Source organism: Xyrauchen texanus, chromosome 34 (assembly GCF_025860055.1).
Source record: "Xyrauchen texanus isolate HMW12.3.18 chromosome 34, RBS_HiC_50CHRs, whole genome shotgun sequence".
NCBI classification, from domain to species: Eukaryota; Metazoa; Chordata; class Actinopteri; order Cypriniformes; family Catostomidae; genus Xyrauchen; species Xyrauchen texanus.
In genome coordinates, this window is record NC_068309.1 from 36852477 (window position 1) to 36869503 (window position 17027).

A 17027-nucleotide genomic window follows, 5' to 3' on the forward strand; every position below is an offset into this window, starting at 1 on the left:
TCTCTCCCGGATTTGTCCCCTTGTTTATATCTTGATTCCCCGGCTCTCGACCCTACGCTTTCCTCGACCATTCTCCATCTGGATTTTCCCCACTGTACCTTCGCCTGCTTTTTGCAAATAAAGCAGTTTTGATTCTCATTGTGACTGTCTCGTCTTGTGTGTGTGTGTGTGTGGGTCACAGAATAACCAACCCCACCGAAGACGCAGTGGATTCGCGCAGCTCACTAGAGCGGATTGTCGCGGCACGTTCTGTGCACGGAATTGCAGCTGGGAGAGATGACCAAGTGCTCGCGGCCCAGGGGCAGCAGGTATGTGCTATGTCTGATTTTTTTCACCCGGTTTCACCTGTGTCTGCCCCTGAGCCCGTTGATGCTCTCCATGCATCTGCGAGCGCCGTATGCTCTCCATCCCCAGAGAGGTTTTATGGCTCTTCTGACGCTAACCAAGGGTTTTTCATGCAAGGCAGCGGTTGTGTAACTCATAACCCCGCCCTTGACATTATGGAGCCAGCAGCCCAACTCTTGGTTTTGCGCCAGGGGAGCCAACCCTTGGAGGCTTATGTGACTGATTTTTGTGCCCTGGCCAACCAGGTGAATTTTGATGAGGTGGCTCTGAAAGACATTTTTCAATTTGGACTGAATGAGCCAGCCTCATCATTTATGCCTGGTGGTCGCTGCTCTCTCAACCTGGCTCAGTTTATTGACCTCGCCCTACTGTGCACTGGTTCCTCGTTTACTGTGGGGGAGGCAGACACTGAACCAGTGCTCCATACCATGGCCCCAGTCTTGAAGCCTACCACGGCCCCCGTCTTGAAGCCTACCACGGCCCCCGTCTTGAAGCCTTACACGGCCCCCGTCTTGAAGCCTACCACGGCCCCCGTCTTGAAGCCTACCACGGCCCAAATCTTGAAGCCTGACACGGCCCCCGTCTTGAAGCCTACCACGGCCCCCGTCTTGAAGCCTACCACGGCCCCCGTCTTGAAGCCTGACACGGCCCTAGCCCCGAAGCCTGACACGGCCCTAGCCCCGAAGCCTGACACGGCCCCAGTCCCGAAGCCTGACACGGCCCCAGTCCCGAGGCCTGTCACGGCCCCAGTCCCGAGGTCTGTCACGGCCCCAGTCCCGAAGCCTGGCACGGCCCCAGTCCCGAAGCCTGGCACGGCCAACGAGCCAGCGCCCATGCCCGCCACGACCAACAAGCCAGCGCCCATGCCCGCCACGACCAACAAGCCAGCGCCCATGCCCGCCACGGCCAACGAGCCAGCGCCCATGCCCGCCACGGCCGGCGAGCCAGCGCCCATGTCTGCCACGGTCAGCGAGCCAGCGCCTGTAGCCTCGACCGCCCCAGAGCCAGCGCCTGTAGCCTCGACCGTCCCCATGGCCACGTCCCCTGTTGGCCGAAGACGTAAGAGAAGGAAGAGGGCCCCTTCTCCCCAGTCTCGTCTTGTGCTCAAGACTGCAGAGGTTCCCTCAGAGTCTTCCATGGCTCTGCCGGGTTCTGCTCTGCCCCCAGAGTCTTCCACGGCTCTGCCGGGTTCTGCTCTGCCCCCAGAGTCTTCCACAGCTCTGCCGGGTTCTGCTCCGTCCCCAGAGTCTTCCACAGCTCTGCCAGGTTCTGCTCCGCCCCCAGAGTCTTCCACGGCTCTGCCGGGTTCTGCTCCGCCCCCAGAGTCTTCCACGGCTCTGCCAGCCTCTGCTCGCCCCTCAGAGCCCTCGCGGCCTCCTGCCTCACGAGCCTCCCAAGGCTCCTCCTCCTAAGCCTCCCAGGGCTCTTCCTCTCGAGCCTCCCAAGGCTCCTCCTCTCGAGCCTCCCAGAGCTCTACCTCCCAAGCCCCCCAGGGTTCTGCCTTTCAAGTCTCTCGAGCCTCCCATAGCTCTACCCCTCGAGCCTCCCAGAGCTCCACCTCTCAAGCCTCTCAGGGCTTCTCCTCCCGAGTCTTTCAAGGCTCCTCCTCCCAAGCCTCTCAGGGCTCCTCCTCTCGAGCCTCCCAGAGCTCCGCCTCCTTCCAAGCCTCTCAGGGCTTCTCCTCTAGAGTCTTTCATGGCTCCATCCCTCAAGCCTCTCACGGCTTCGCCTCTCGAGTCTTTCAGGGCTCCTCCTCCCCTCGAGCCTCTCAGGGCTCCACCCCTCGAGCCTCTCAGGGCTCCGCCCCTCGAGTCTTTCATGGCTCCGCCCCTCAAGCCTCTCACGGCTTCGCCTCTCGAGTCTCTCAGGGCTCCTCCCCCTCTCAAGCCTCCCAGGGCTTCTCCTCACGAGTCTTTCATGGCTCCACCCCTCAAGCCTCTCACGGCTTTGCCTCTCGAGTCTCTCAGGGCTCCTCCCCCTTTCAAGCCTCTCAGGGCTTCCCCTCTCGAGTCTTTCAGGGCTCCTCCTCCCCTCGAGTCTTTCATGGCTCCACCCCTCAAGCCTCTCACGGCTTCGCCTCTCGAGTCTCTCAGGGCTCCTCCCCCTCTCAAGCCTCTCAGGGCTTCCCCTCTCGAGTCTCTCAGGGCTTCTCCTCTCGAGTCTTTCAGGGCTCCACCCCCTTCCAAGCCTCTCAGGGCTTCATCGCTCGAGTCTTTCATGGCTCCCCCCCTCGAGCCTCTCGAGCCTTCCAGGGCCCCACCTCTAGAGCCTCTCGAGTCTTCCACGACCTTTTTCCCCGAGCCTCTCACGGCTCTACTCCCAGAGACTCCAGAGCTTCCTACTGGCTCCGCCTCCCGAGCCTTCTACGGCTCCGCCTCTCGAGCCTCCTACGGCTCTGCCTCCCTTGGCTCCACCTCCAGAGCCTTCCAGGCCTACCTCGCTAGAGCCTCCCACGGCGCCACCGTCATCGGCTCCACCTCCTGAGCCTTCCAGGCCTTCGCCCCTAAAGCCTCCTTCGGCTCCACCTCCAGAGGCGGCTCAATTTGCGAAATTATTGGCTGGCGGCGGCTGAAATTCTAAATGGCGCAAATGGCGGCGCCTGGATGGTCTACTCTGGATGGCGATACAGAGCTCTGAGCACAGGAACAATCAGGCATAAGAACAGTCTCTTCCCTCAGGCCATTCACCTCATGAACAGTTAAAACTACCCCAAATACTCTCCATTGTGGCAATACAATAATGGGCATATTCAACTATTCATTCATATTTAAATTCCATTTATATTTATTTGGCATATCTTACCTCTTCTGCACAATACATTTAATCACCTTGTATCTGTATGTAACATATTTGAACAACATTATTGCCCTACTGTATTTCCTTTATATATTTATCTATTTTATCTTGTTTTTAATTCTTATTTCACTGTTTAGGTATATACGTTTATATGTATATTTCAAATGTTTGTATGTACAGTGGTGGTCAAAAGTTTGGGATAATGTACAGGTTTTGCTCTTATGGAAAGGAATTGGTACTTTTATTCACCAAAGTGGCATTCAACTAATCACAAAGTATAGTAGGGACATTACTAACGTAGAAATTACTATTACAATTTTACATTTACATTTATGCATTTGGCAGACGCTTTTATCCAAAGCGACTTACAGTGCAATTATTACAGGGACAATCCCCCCGGAGCAACCTGGAGTTAAGTGCCTTGCTCAGGGACACAATGGTGGCAGCCATGGGGTTCGAACCAATGACCTTCTGATTAACAGCCCTGTGCTTTAGCCACTACGCCACCACCATGACAATTTCTATTGCATTACATTCTAGCTGTCAGTTTGTCTAGATACCCCATGCTTCCTATAGCACTTGCCTTAGATATGGCTGGCTTGTCGGGCACATTAGTTGTACATCTGGCTTTCTACACCCTTTTCTGTCCTTTTTAGAGCCAGTTGTCAATTTCAAGCATTGTATAGCCTTCATTCCTCAAAACAATGATTGACTGACACACTTCTAGAGAAAGCTGTTTCCTTACATTGACATTAAGACAAGCCTCTCTATTGCATACAGTCGCAACTCAAAAACAAACACAGAGACAACGTTAAGCTTAATTTAATGAACCAAAGAGCTTTCAGCTGTATTTGATATAATGGCAAGTGATTATCTAGTAACAAATGAGCAATTTAGCATGATTACTCAAGGAGTGATGGCAGCTGGAAATGTGGCCTGTCTAGATTTGATCAAAAATTACTTTCTTCAAATAGTGATGGTGCTGTTTTATACATCAGTAATGTCCGTACTATATAATATCTAGACTAAAGACTCATTTATTTAGCTAGGCATACACCTAATTTATCATTACATTCACAATGAGGCTGCATTATTAAGGTATGCCGGAACCAGAAACATTGATCATGATCTATAACTCTTCAATAAATTTAATGACATCTATGCTAATATCATTCTATTTTTCTCCCTGTCTCAACCTCGGGATTCATATCCTGAAGTCACCAGAAACAGCTCCATTCCTGCTTTGTGTTGGACTCCACTGCTCCCTGTGATGATGACTAAATGCATCCGGTTCCAGCCAAACATCACTTCAGTCTATTACAATGGACTAATGCCAACTCCAACCATAAGACATGGGATACATTATATGCCTGCAGCATTTTAGAATTGACAGATTTCTAGAAACCAATATGATTTGATAAAATACACAGTCAAATTCTCTTTGAATACAAACAAGACTTTATTAACTAATCTAAAACATACAACTAAACTAACAGACAATTAAACTAACACACAGACAACCATAAACATTGGATGGTAAGTGAGCTTTGACAGAAGATAGGAAATAATATGTAACAGAAAAATGCACTTTATAAAGTCTACAGACCATGCCTTGAGAACCAACATTATTTAATTTAGTATGCCTCGATCTGCAATCGGATAAGAAATTATGTATAAAACCCCAGCACTTTCAGCAAAAGTTTGGAGGTCCATCGTGGATGCTGGATTGGTGATGGAATGACCATGTAAAGCCCCGGAAGTGAGGGATCCCACAAGGGAGACTCTGGATTCCCCATCATGTGTGAGCAAGTAGAATGAAGAACAGAGAGTGTTCGTCCTAGGTGGGGAGGTTTTGTTGAGTTGAGGTTGGCCACACCCCAAAGGTGTCTTAAGCCAATCAAAAGTGTCTTTTTCTAGGTTGCATGGTCATTTCTGTCTTCCCCTTCAGATAACTAATTTACAAAACCTATTGTTCTAAGGTTTGTGATTTTCCAGCTCTTAATCATGAATTTCTTAAGAGAACTATAACTGCAAATAACCCAAAAATACTTCACAACATCACTCTGGAATTTAAAAGACAATACATTATATACCAAAATAGTTATAATTCAGTTATAATGCATGATAAAATATCCTATTATTTAATTTGTTAGTTTTAAACCTGGATAATACATTACACGTTATGAGGAACATAATAGTCAGGGTTATCATCTGCATAGGATGCATCTATGACGTTAAATGTTGGACAAAACACCGCAAGCGCATAAACACAGCGCGCAAGTGAATTACAACAGTGTGAGCACCATGACACAGTTTGCACGTAAAATGTAAACCTGCAGAACTTGCAAATACCAAACTCGAGCACAAAAATATGATTGTGCACAAATTAACAAGCAAAACAAAGGCTTTCTCACTGGGTTATTGATGTCATTGAGGCTTGCAGTGTCCCATGGCTGTTAAGGCCCACTCTACCAGGAACATGGCCTCCTCCTGGGCTTGGGTGAAGGGTGTGTCCTCGGAGGACATTTGACTGGCTGCAGACTGAGCCTCCCCTCATAACTTTGCCAGGTTAAATATCTTGTACATATCTTCTCTCCCTTTCCAGATCACTGCTGTGGAGGAGAGTTGATTTCTCAGTGTTTATTGCTCTTATGGCTGGTGTCATTGGCAGTTGGTCTCATGACTTTGCCTTGAATCTTCTAAGTGTGAAGATAAATATTTATAATGTTCCGCTGCCTTGTTGGCTAGTGGCATTACTTTATTCTTTTGGTCATTGACCGTTCTGAACTCCAGTGTGGATGAGTATATCTGTACAATATTCATCTACACAGCAGCGTATCATTGTTATATTTTCTAACCATACATGGTTATTTATTTTCTCTCTTTTCCTTTCTATTGTTTAATATGAAGGGGAGACTATGTCAGTGCCTTTTCAATGGCTAGTTGGTGTTGCCTTGTGCATGTGAATCAGTAGCATGGTGTTATGGTATACAATTCCCATAGCGACGCAGCTTAGAATTTACCAACTTGAAAGGGAATGACAAGGTTATTACTGTAACCTTGGTTTCCTGAAAGGAGGGAACGTGACATTGTGTACACTCATCACACTACTGATTTCTTGCTGTTAAGGGACTGAAAAATGCACTCTCTTCCTGTCTGTTGAATAATCCTGATGAAATGGAGCTGTGCTCCAGTTTAAATTCTCACGATGGTGCACGCATCAGGGGCGGAGCATCAAGTGTCATCTGCCAATAGATTAGTGTGATTTTAAAGGGCTTCAGCAATACAAAAAATACAAGACAATTATATTTGTCTTTTCAGACCATTTTTTTTTTGTTTTCCAGTAAAAAATATCTTCTTAAAACATTATTTATTGACAAGCAAACTGCCGTGATATTGTAAGTCTTGTTTTGATAGAAATCTAATCAAATTTAGTTATATTTATGTTTAAAACAAGAAAAAACTGTTTGCCAATGGGTTAAGAAAAATAAAGTTAATTCAAAGGGAAAACAAGTTTAATTTGTTTACCCCATTGACAGATTTTATTCTTGATTTAAGTCTAAAGTTCACAACATTTTATCAGATTTATATTAAAATAAGACTTAACATATTATCAAATGTTGCTTGACAACTAAATAAATCACATTTTAAGAATGTCAAGATAAATTTACAGGAAAACAAGACAAAAATACTTAGTTAAATTTCGAGAAAAAAGTCTAAATACAATCTTGAGAATAAACTCATTAAATATCGAGACTAAAGTCGTTGTGTTTCGGGAAAAAACTCGTTAAGTTTAATCTCGCATTATAATGACTTTATTCTCGATATTTAATGAGTTTATTCTCAAGATTGTATTTAGACTTTTTTCTCGAAATTTAACGAGTTTAATCTCGCATTATAATGACTTTATTCTCGATATTTAATGAGTTTATTCTCAAGATTGTATTTAGACTTTTTTCTCGAAATTTAACGAGTTTAATCTCGCATTATAATGACTTTATTCTCGATATTTAATGAGTTTATTCTCAAGATTGTATTTAGACTTTTTTCTCGAAATTTAACGAGTTTAATCTCGCATTATAATGACTTTAATCTCGAGATGGTTTTATTTTTTTATTATTGCTTGGCCCTAATCCTCTTCCGTACATATCAAACATGTATTAAATGCAGCAGTCATTTTGTTTTTTCTGGCACTGCCTGCTGGACTGGTACAACTTTACATTATTCATTATATTACTATCTATACATGTTCACTTTGTAAAGATTCATTAATGACAAATAATTAATTTACAAATGCATTATAAATCACTGATATGTGGTTATAAAAACATGCATAAAATGGCGACTTGCACCTGTTAAATGGTGAGCCATTTTACCTCATATGTTATAAATGCATAATAACACTTATTTAACAACATTAACCAATGCACTTAAAAGATCTGTATGGTTATACATACAGCATGATTATAAGAGCATGAAGACCTGAAAAATGTTTTCAAGAGGACTTTCAAGGAAAGTGTCAACACAAGTGAGTCAAGACGATAGTGAATATAAACAAGCGGACTGTAGCAATTTTTGCTGCATTGTGACATAAATCATGAATTGGGGCATTTCATGTTTATTGTAATTATTATTGTTATTAATATAAATAATAGTATTTATTAAGCATTTATAACATATAAGTTAAAATTCTAAATAAATGGCAAGTAATGCATGAAAATTGTCTTAAAAGCCTCACTATTTGGCAAGTATTTCATAAAAGTTGTCTTTTTTGTACGTTAAAACTCCAAGTCAATGATTTTTAATGCATTTGTAAATGACTTATTAGTTATTAATGAACCCGTTTATAAACACTTAACAAAGGGAACATTAATGTAAAGTGTTACCACATAACCTGCTTAAAATAAGGGAAATTATCTAGAATAATATATATATATATTTTTTTATTTTTCTCCCTAATTTGGAATGCCCAATCCCCAATGTGCTCTAAGTCCTAATGGCGGCATAGTGACTCGCCTCAATCTAGGTGGCGGAGGATGAATCTCAGTTGCCTCCATGTCTGAGATTGTCAATCCACACATTTTATCACGTGGCTTGTTGAGCGCATTACCATGGAGATGTAGTGCATGTGGAGGCTTCACGCTATTCTCCGAGGCATCCACGCACAACTCACCGTGCGCCCCACCGAGAGCGAGAACCACATTATAGCAACCATGAGGAGGTTACCCCATGTGACACTACCCTCCCTAGCAATTGGGCCAATTTGGTTGCTTAGGAGACCTGACTGGAGTCACTCAGCATGCCCTGGATTTGAACTCGCAACTCCAGGTGTGGTAGTCAGCATCAATACTTGCTGAGCTACCCAGGCATCCCAATTTTTTGCATAGTTAAAAGTGCACACAGCATACAGCTTGCCTCGAACTATCTTAAAATTAAAAACAGCACGTGAATTATTATTGTATTAAGCACTTATAGAATTGGGATAAATAGCAGAATTCGGTTATCAGCCCTGTTTTAGAGTAATACAAGTATGTTCACACACAGTTTCATGATAAACAATTGTGCCAACCGCATTCTATTACCAATTTTCAGGACTAACATTTGCAGATATTTGTGATATGAACCCCTCCCAAAAATGTAAAAGCTTGACTTCAGTTATTTGTTCATACAGATGTATTTGAGCCACCACTGTGAGCTGTTGCATGAACAGGACGACTCAAGAGTCACACCTGTTAATAAATACAGTTGTCAATCATATACACTGACTGTGTGACACAGCTTAAGAGTACATTTGTATTCTGCTACTGTTTCCTGCTTTAAAACGATCATAAAGAAAAAGTGACGCCTGTCTGTAAAAGAACTAAAGTCATGCAATGAAATCCAGTAGAATATAAATATCCTGGTGTGTCATCCTCCAGTTTCATTCTGTTCATACTGATGCATCAGGAATAAATGATGGGAGCTGTTTATGTGCACTGCGGTCTCATAAATTTGGCTTGTTTGTTGGCAAAGTTTTTTGTGGTGCTTGGAGAAGTTTACAGAGAAATCAAAGGAGGATGCTTTAGATAGATGAGAGTTTCTTGCGTTTGGTTGGGAGGGGGAGTAGAAAGAGGTAGCGATATCTGTCTCTGCCATCAGTGTTTGTGACTGACAAACATCACATGGATAGAGCACAACACTACACCCTTATGTAAGCGTTGAGTGAGGAACCACTGGGCGGCAAATAGAGTCTGTTAAAAGCTATTTGAGAAACAAATATGTGTTCCTGACAAGCCAGATTGTTTTTTGCAACCTGATCTCATAGAATCAAATTTCTATCCATACATTTTTGCAAAATGATCTTTACGTGGCTTGTTGTACATATTGTAGCAGTTTTCTGGTGAAATAAACACTGGAGGCACTACAACAACAATTACTTTTATTCACTTTCACACAAATCATGTGTAAAATGGCAGATTATATGTACATAAACTCTTACTTTTCTCCCTGTTCCTCTCACAATGCTATCTTGAAACATCTAAACACTATTGCATGGCTTGTAAAGTAATTCATTTTACTGTTTGAATAAAATAATATCTAAATTTACAAGCTTGTTCATGTGCTTTCAAATTGCACGGTAGCTCAAATGATAGAGTGTTGTACTTGTGAATGCAATGGACCGGATTCCAAAAGAGAACGTGAGTTCACATGTGAGCCGAGAAAGAAGCACCATAAAAAGAGGTTGCTTCATCAATTGTGTTCATTTCACATTTGCTTTTATGACACAATTCCCAGCAAAGGTCCGGACAATAACTTACATGGTATAGCTATGAAATTACATAAGGAATGCTCATTTTCTTCATTGTAACTTTCCAAGTGGGCAGTAATAGTACTTTGTAAAAGATGAAGAAAAAACATCAAAGCCAAAACAGTCTCTTTAAAACTGGGCAAGGATTAGGACATTGGGGCTCCAGAGGCAAAGCCAAAATATAATTTGAAGCCAAAGTAGTGGGTTTTGGGGAATATTCAAGGTTTCAGCAATCTAGAGCATTTTGTTATAAATATTAAAAGATAAAATCAACTGTTCATTTTAATGCTGAATGATGACAATCCAGTATTTGTGTTTGAGTATTTGTAGATACTCAAGGGCCATAAGAGGCCTTGTGACTATTATGGAAATATATTGTTTGGGGGTTCAAGTATATCCCCTGAGAGAAAATGTTGAAAATGTAAACGTTTAAATGGACCATCTACCAACAACAAACAATGTATAGCACAATAGTGAAGCTTAAAAATACCATTAGCTAAAGTTAAATGCTGCTCACTGTATTTCTCCGTTATGGTCTACTGTCGTTAAAATAACCGCATCTGCAACTTTGCGCACAGCACGTGAAAGGGTATAAATGAAGCAGGTTCTGTAAAAGAGAAAAGTATTTGAGGATGCAGCACTGAAAGATCAGTGCTATCTGCACCCGAGCGCTTAAGCTGTACACAGCTCTGTTGTTTTGTCATGCTGATCACTTGAAGTATTGGAATGGTGAGATGGTGCAGCAAATGTCAAGATGTCTCATGGTCCGGATGGACCAAGCCGAGGTCCGGACCTGGACCCGGTCTGCTAATTGGTGACCGCTGCTATAGAGCATTAACCTTAACAACCTGGGTCCTTATTCACAAAGGTTTTTAGAGGAAATATTATATATATAATTTGATAGATTATTCTGCTGTTGGATGGCAGAAATTCGCAATTCATCTGAGCTTAACAGTTTTATTTTGATGTGGCCAGTGAGTGTAGGGTTGTCAAAACCTTTATCTCTGGTGTAAATAGGTTGTTTTGGTTTGTGGGAGAGGTAACTGCATCATTAACTAAGTTTACAATAATAAAGAAAACACCCTCGCGATTCAGACAATACAGTTTTAAAGGTATATAATGTAATATTAATATTTGTAATATTGCAATATAATATAATTAAAATAGATTGACTCGATTGTGATTCAGGCAATGCCTTTTTAATCGGTCAATGTCATAATAATATTCAAATATATTGCTTTTAATTTGGATTGACAACAGCAGCTATGCTTCTGATCGTTTGTGAGTGAGTCTTAGGGAGTTAGAAGTCCTCAGGAGGACTTCTAAGCTGTCATGGGTTTAGGCGCTGCTTTTGGTGTTAAAATGCTTCATGAATTGTTTTTTTTGTCCTGAAAACACTTTAGTCCTTAATTTAGGAGTGACACGCCCCTAATTTTTGAGTTGCTCTTAAATTTCAGCGTTAGGAGCTACTTTTAGCCTTATGATTATTTGTGACCATGTGCCCAGATCTGTTTAAGAGAACATTTAACTCACTTTAAGCACCACTCAGTCAAAATTTCACATCAGAAACATTGAGTTTGTTTCAGCAGCCTGTCCAGCCCAACACAGCAACTCATCCAATGGCATGCATTTGTGTGGAGATCTGTTTATTTGATCAACGGCAGGAGCAAATTTTCGAGAAACTAGTTTGAAAACAAGTGATGTTTGATGAAAACTGAACAATCATGGTAAATATCACTTGTGAGCAAATTATTTTTGTTGGCCGTCATTTCCACTTTTTTTTGTTTTAAATAAATATTAGGGCTGTCGATTTAATGCGTTAAATCAGTGTGATTTATTTGATTAAAAATAAAGCGCTAAAAAAAGTACCGTAATACCGTAATAAGGAAGATTCCTGAGAAATGCAAGCTTGTAGTACCACCTGTTTGCTCCAGAGGGCAGTAAGTGAAACTTCAGCTGTGTGGGCAACGCGCAGTTTATACAGTGAAGTAAACAACCATCCAGCAGACAGAACAACACAAACATGTGTAACATTCTTGCGTTCAAAACACTTGATGGAGCGCAAATTCGAACTTTAAGGAATCTCATGTGTTCTAAGTATTAAACTATATTTAACTTGACACAGTGACCTAAAAATTTATGTTTATGACGGTCCTTAAACAAGCACTCATAATAAATCTCCAACTGATTGGCAAATTCACTTGTGAAATGGATTTCTGTGAACTGTATGCCATTGATTGATTTATGTTCAATAATATGGTAGTAAACAATACATTGTATTCTAAAGCCACTTTTTGTATTTTCGTATCAATGATGAACTCTTCTGCTACAAGAATGTAATGCATTTTAATTATCTGAATATTTTTTATTTATATATATACATTTTTAAATATTTAAAGATAGCTATGTATAATTTCATCATTATATATTGAATTATTGTTATATGAGGGGCTTTCTCAGCAAATACTTTTATATGTGATTAAATGCGAATAATTAATCGGGACACCATGTAATTAATTCGATTAAAAATTGTAATCGATTGACAGCTCTAATAAATATGTAATATAATACATATTATTTAAGTGTGTCAATTTAGGATACATAAAATGTCAGTTATTAAATTAGACTCTGCATGACAATTGAGCTAGACATTTTATTTCATTTCCACCACAGAACACAATACAGAATTTGAGATGTGCTGGAAATTACACTGCGGTGGGCATTTCCATAACTTTTTGAAAACAAATGACATCAAACTCATGTGATGCATACAGACACTGTTGGACATTGTTGGTAGACACATATATATATATATATATATATATATATATATATATATATATATATATATATATATTATATATTGAGAATGTATAAATGTTTTAACAAGATATTACTTTCTAGAATCCACAGTGCTAAAAGGCCCAAAGTTTAAGAAACACCTGTTTATTTTTGCAATTCTGTCTGGTGGTGTTAAAGGCAAAGAAATGACATTCTTCAGCTTTCAATAGCGTGTTGAATTTTAGTTAAGCTAACTACTTTCTGAAATGGTCAGCTTGACTGTTGTTCAACTTGTTTGTAGCTTTGCAAACTGCACTTTCAAAGTAGCTTCCTGAACACTAATGCTGAGCCAGAGCCTTAGAAACAAATCTGATATATCGTATCGCCATCCTGGGAGGCGATACGCCGCCAGGGGAGGAGTTGAGACTGCTTGAGACAGCTCAAGCAACCATTGCCAATTACAAGTGAGTTGCATCTATGCTGCTATGATAAAGTTAAATGCTCTGGGAGGCTAATAAAACCTTGAATTATATCTGACTAAGCATGCTGCCTTGTCTTTGTACTTTACATGTAGACCATACAATTCATAATACTTTCCTTCATATCTCATTGGTCTGTGGGAGCAGTCATGACACAGAAGTGCTGTGTTCCCCCGGCACACATTAAAGCTGTGTAGGACATAAAGGTAGGTCATCGTTAACTGTGTGAGAGGATAGGAGGACAGCTCTCTACTGGATGTTCAAGGCTAGACATGGTAAACAAGCATCATTATTGCCACCAACACTTTCTCGTGGCATGAAAAGAACTCAGGATATTAGCCAAGGCTACATTTATGATAGCTTTATTTATATATTGTCCTTCTTGTTGCTTGGTAGCTTGTAGTCACTCCTAACTGTCATTAAATGGAAAAGTGCAGTGTGAAATTTCTGCATAAAAATCTCTTTGTGTTTAATGGAGAAAATTGGGTCACAGGTTTTGAACAATATGAAAGTGATTATATGATGCTCGAATTGTCAATTTGGGGTGAATTGACCCTTTCAATAATTTGTTTGCTAATATGGTAGTTTACATAAAGGTTGAACGGGTTTGCTGTTTTTATAAAATCAACAGGTTGGTGTTATTTGGTCTTTGCGAATCAGGTATTAAAAAATGTAGATCTTTAATGAAAATAATCCACATTGAAGCACAGAATATCGCAATCCCCCCCATATTAATCAGGAGCAGGCAAAAAGCAGGCGACCATGGGGGTGCTGGAGACCACGGTGGAGGTGGCGAATGGCCAGAGGACCCCGTGGATGACCAGGGGGTCTTTTGGGACCCGCCAGATGACCAGGGAATCACCGGGATCCAGCGGATGATCAGGGGACAACTAGGGATCCGGTTGACAACCAGGACACTCTTGAACCAGGCAAAGTTGAGGCTTAGTTTAAAGTGAGTTTCTTGCTGAAGAACCCTCTGAACAACTCTGTTGTTGGCTTCACACTGAAATCTGGTGCCTTCTATAATGTAGTTGACACAAGTCAGAAGTTGATGAACCAAAATGCAGAACTTAAATGAAAATAATATACAATAAAGCACAGAAGAACAAGAAAACAGAAGAACTCACTACAGGACACAAATTTAAATCAAACAAAGCTAGATAAAGGAACATGAGCAAACACTGGGGTTTATCTGCACACTGACTAACAGAGAAACAAGACACAACTGGAAACAATCAGGATGGGAAATGGAAAGGGAGACAACACAATATTTTAGATAAAGAGTCCCTGAACTTCTAGTGACCTCTAGTGGCTGCCAGGGGAAAATTCAATGCTTATAGTTGTCCTTTGACTGTGACTTTGACTGTGTCAAAGGACATCCCTGTGTTCCAAATTGGATGAATCACCCTCCGAAGTGCACTTTTACGGGAAAACAATCATGATAGTCAAGCTGTAAGATCGCTTCTAACCGAATTTCCAATAAATATCACTTAATAAGTGACTGAATGACCATTAATTTTGAGCCCCGCACATTTTAGCCCTCCAAAGGTCTCATAGTGGATGGCTAAATCTTCTAAGGGAATAGGGCATAGGGATGATCACTTCTGAATGGAATTCACACCTTGGGTCTGTTCCCAAACTTAGTGAGCTGCCTCGATGTCTCCTGCCTACATAGGCAGCTGTCTTCTGTGGCACAGTCCTAACCCTTACTGAAATGGAACCTCATAAGAGAGCCATCTGGAATGCTCTACAAAGGCGACAACTCCATGTGCCATTAAAATAGCACTGTTCACGCACAGGACACAGGAGACTAGAAAAGGAACACAAAAGGGTATGACACAATACTCGAAAGCTCGATCTAGTTCCTTTTATATACATAGCACACACGCATTTTGGGTAAAATATTGAGTTTTCTATCATATTAATCAAATTTGTATCTATACTTTTTAGTATTCAATATATTTAACTCATCACGGTGCATTCTGGGATCGCCTACCTGGGGAAGGGTACATACGATGCTACCTGATAATTTGGCTAAAACTAGATATCTTATCAGACAGCATAATTAAGATACCTACCTTTTGGAAAAGCCCTTGCGTCCGGAGTGCGCTTATGAAAACGTCACCACTGGAGGAAGCTCACTAGGTTTTGGAACAGACCCTATGCCATCTGATCATAGAACTAGTTGTTTTGGGGTTCATTAAAAAATACTCTTTACCAATACCAATTAAAAAAACTAAATTCAGCAGGACCTGTATACAGCCCTGTAGAGAGTGCAGATTTCTGTCATGAACATTCTCAGAAGTTGGCAGCTTTGAAAATATATCAATTGCTAGATTTCTTCTGCTTTCCACAAAAGTGTCTGATCATGCTATCTTCCCAAAACTTTTTTCTTTCTATTGCCTTTCAGATGACTGAATGAGGTTGAGAGTGAGCTGTTGTCGCCTGTGTACTGTGTTCAAAAGACAAATGCCCAAAGTTTCAGGCAAGTGTTCTAGATAAAGCATTTAAAATGAGATGTTAGGATTTTGAATTACAGAGAGAACAAAATATATTTGATTTGATATTTGCATGTGTGTGATCATGACTGGGAGATATTCAGAGCTGGAGTCACTTCTTGCTAATTTCATGTTGATATTATGTTAGACGATTAAACATTTAAAACTGAAATATTACTTGCTTTGAAGAAGTTAAAAAAATCACTCTTTCACTCAAAATGCTTTTACGTAGAGAACAGGGGACTCTCCTCAAACACCACCATTTACCAGTATATTTTAAAATGATTATTCAAGTGTTTTATCAACTGTTAATATTTGTATTGTATTCAACGTACCAATTTAAGAGGTGTAACTGGTTACATGGCTGATACGAGTTCAGTAAAATACTTTTTATTATTATATTATATTGTACAGCTTCACTTGATATTGCAAGTGAACTGTAATACTACAATAGTATGACTATACAATGCACTCAATAATATCGGAAACTAAAAACGAGGATTGTATAATGATGGAGACAAAATATGCTTTATTAAACATGAAAATAAAATGCATTTATGCAATATAACAATTACAAGGAGTCAATTTCAGAAGTCATAAATATTACATACTGTATTAGTAAACATTAGTAGTAGTCACAGTAACCCCGTCAACATTGATATATCAAGATCGGTTAACACTCAAGTAGCCTAATGTTCGATTCATAAAAGCATGACAACCAATATAAGCTTCAACAACCCTACCAGAAAACATATTCGGCATTATAACAGATAAACAACTTCCCCAAACGGATAACAGATTAAACAGCGATGCTGTCCTGAACTGTGTGAATGTGACTGACTGAACTAAACAGCATCCCTTCCCCAGCCAGAACACAAGACAGCCAGTACTTCTTTCCTGTGTTTACAGACATGACGTAATGCCAGTGATTTTGTGCCAAATCCGACCCGACAAATCAAAATGCACATAATTTTTATAGGCTTACCATAGTGAATCTGGGGAAAGTTAAGGACATTGTTTTGAACACTGATTGTAAGAAAAATCTTACATAGTGCAGCTTTTAAGCTGAAGTGTGTAATTTCCAGCAACAAGTGCCACCAAACAGAATTACTAAAATAAACATTGTTTTCAAACAGCCTTTTGAATACACCCATGTTTTCGGTTGATCGAACAAACAGATAGTCCCGCCTTAAACTCCATTGGTTGAGTCAATTTTGGACTGGATGTGCCTCTCAATACAAACAGAGGTATTTTTTATAGTGCCACAGAAATGCAGTGTTTACAGTTGTTGAGAAAATAACCAATGTCTGGCTTAATTATAGTGGTATCTACATATTAAGC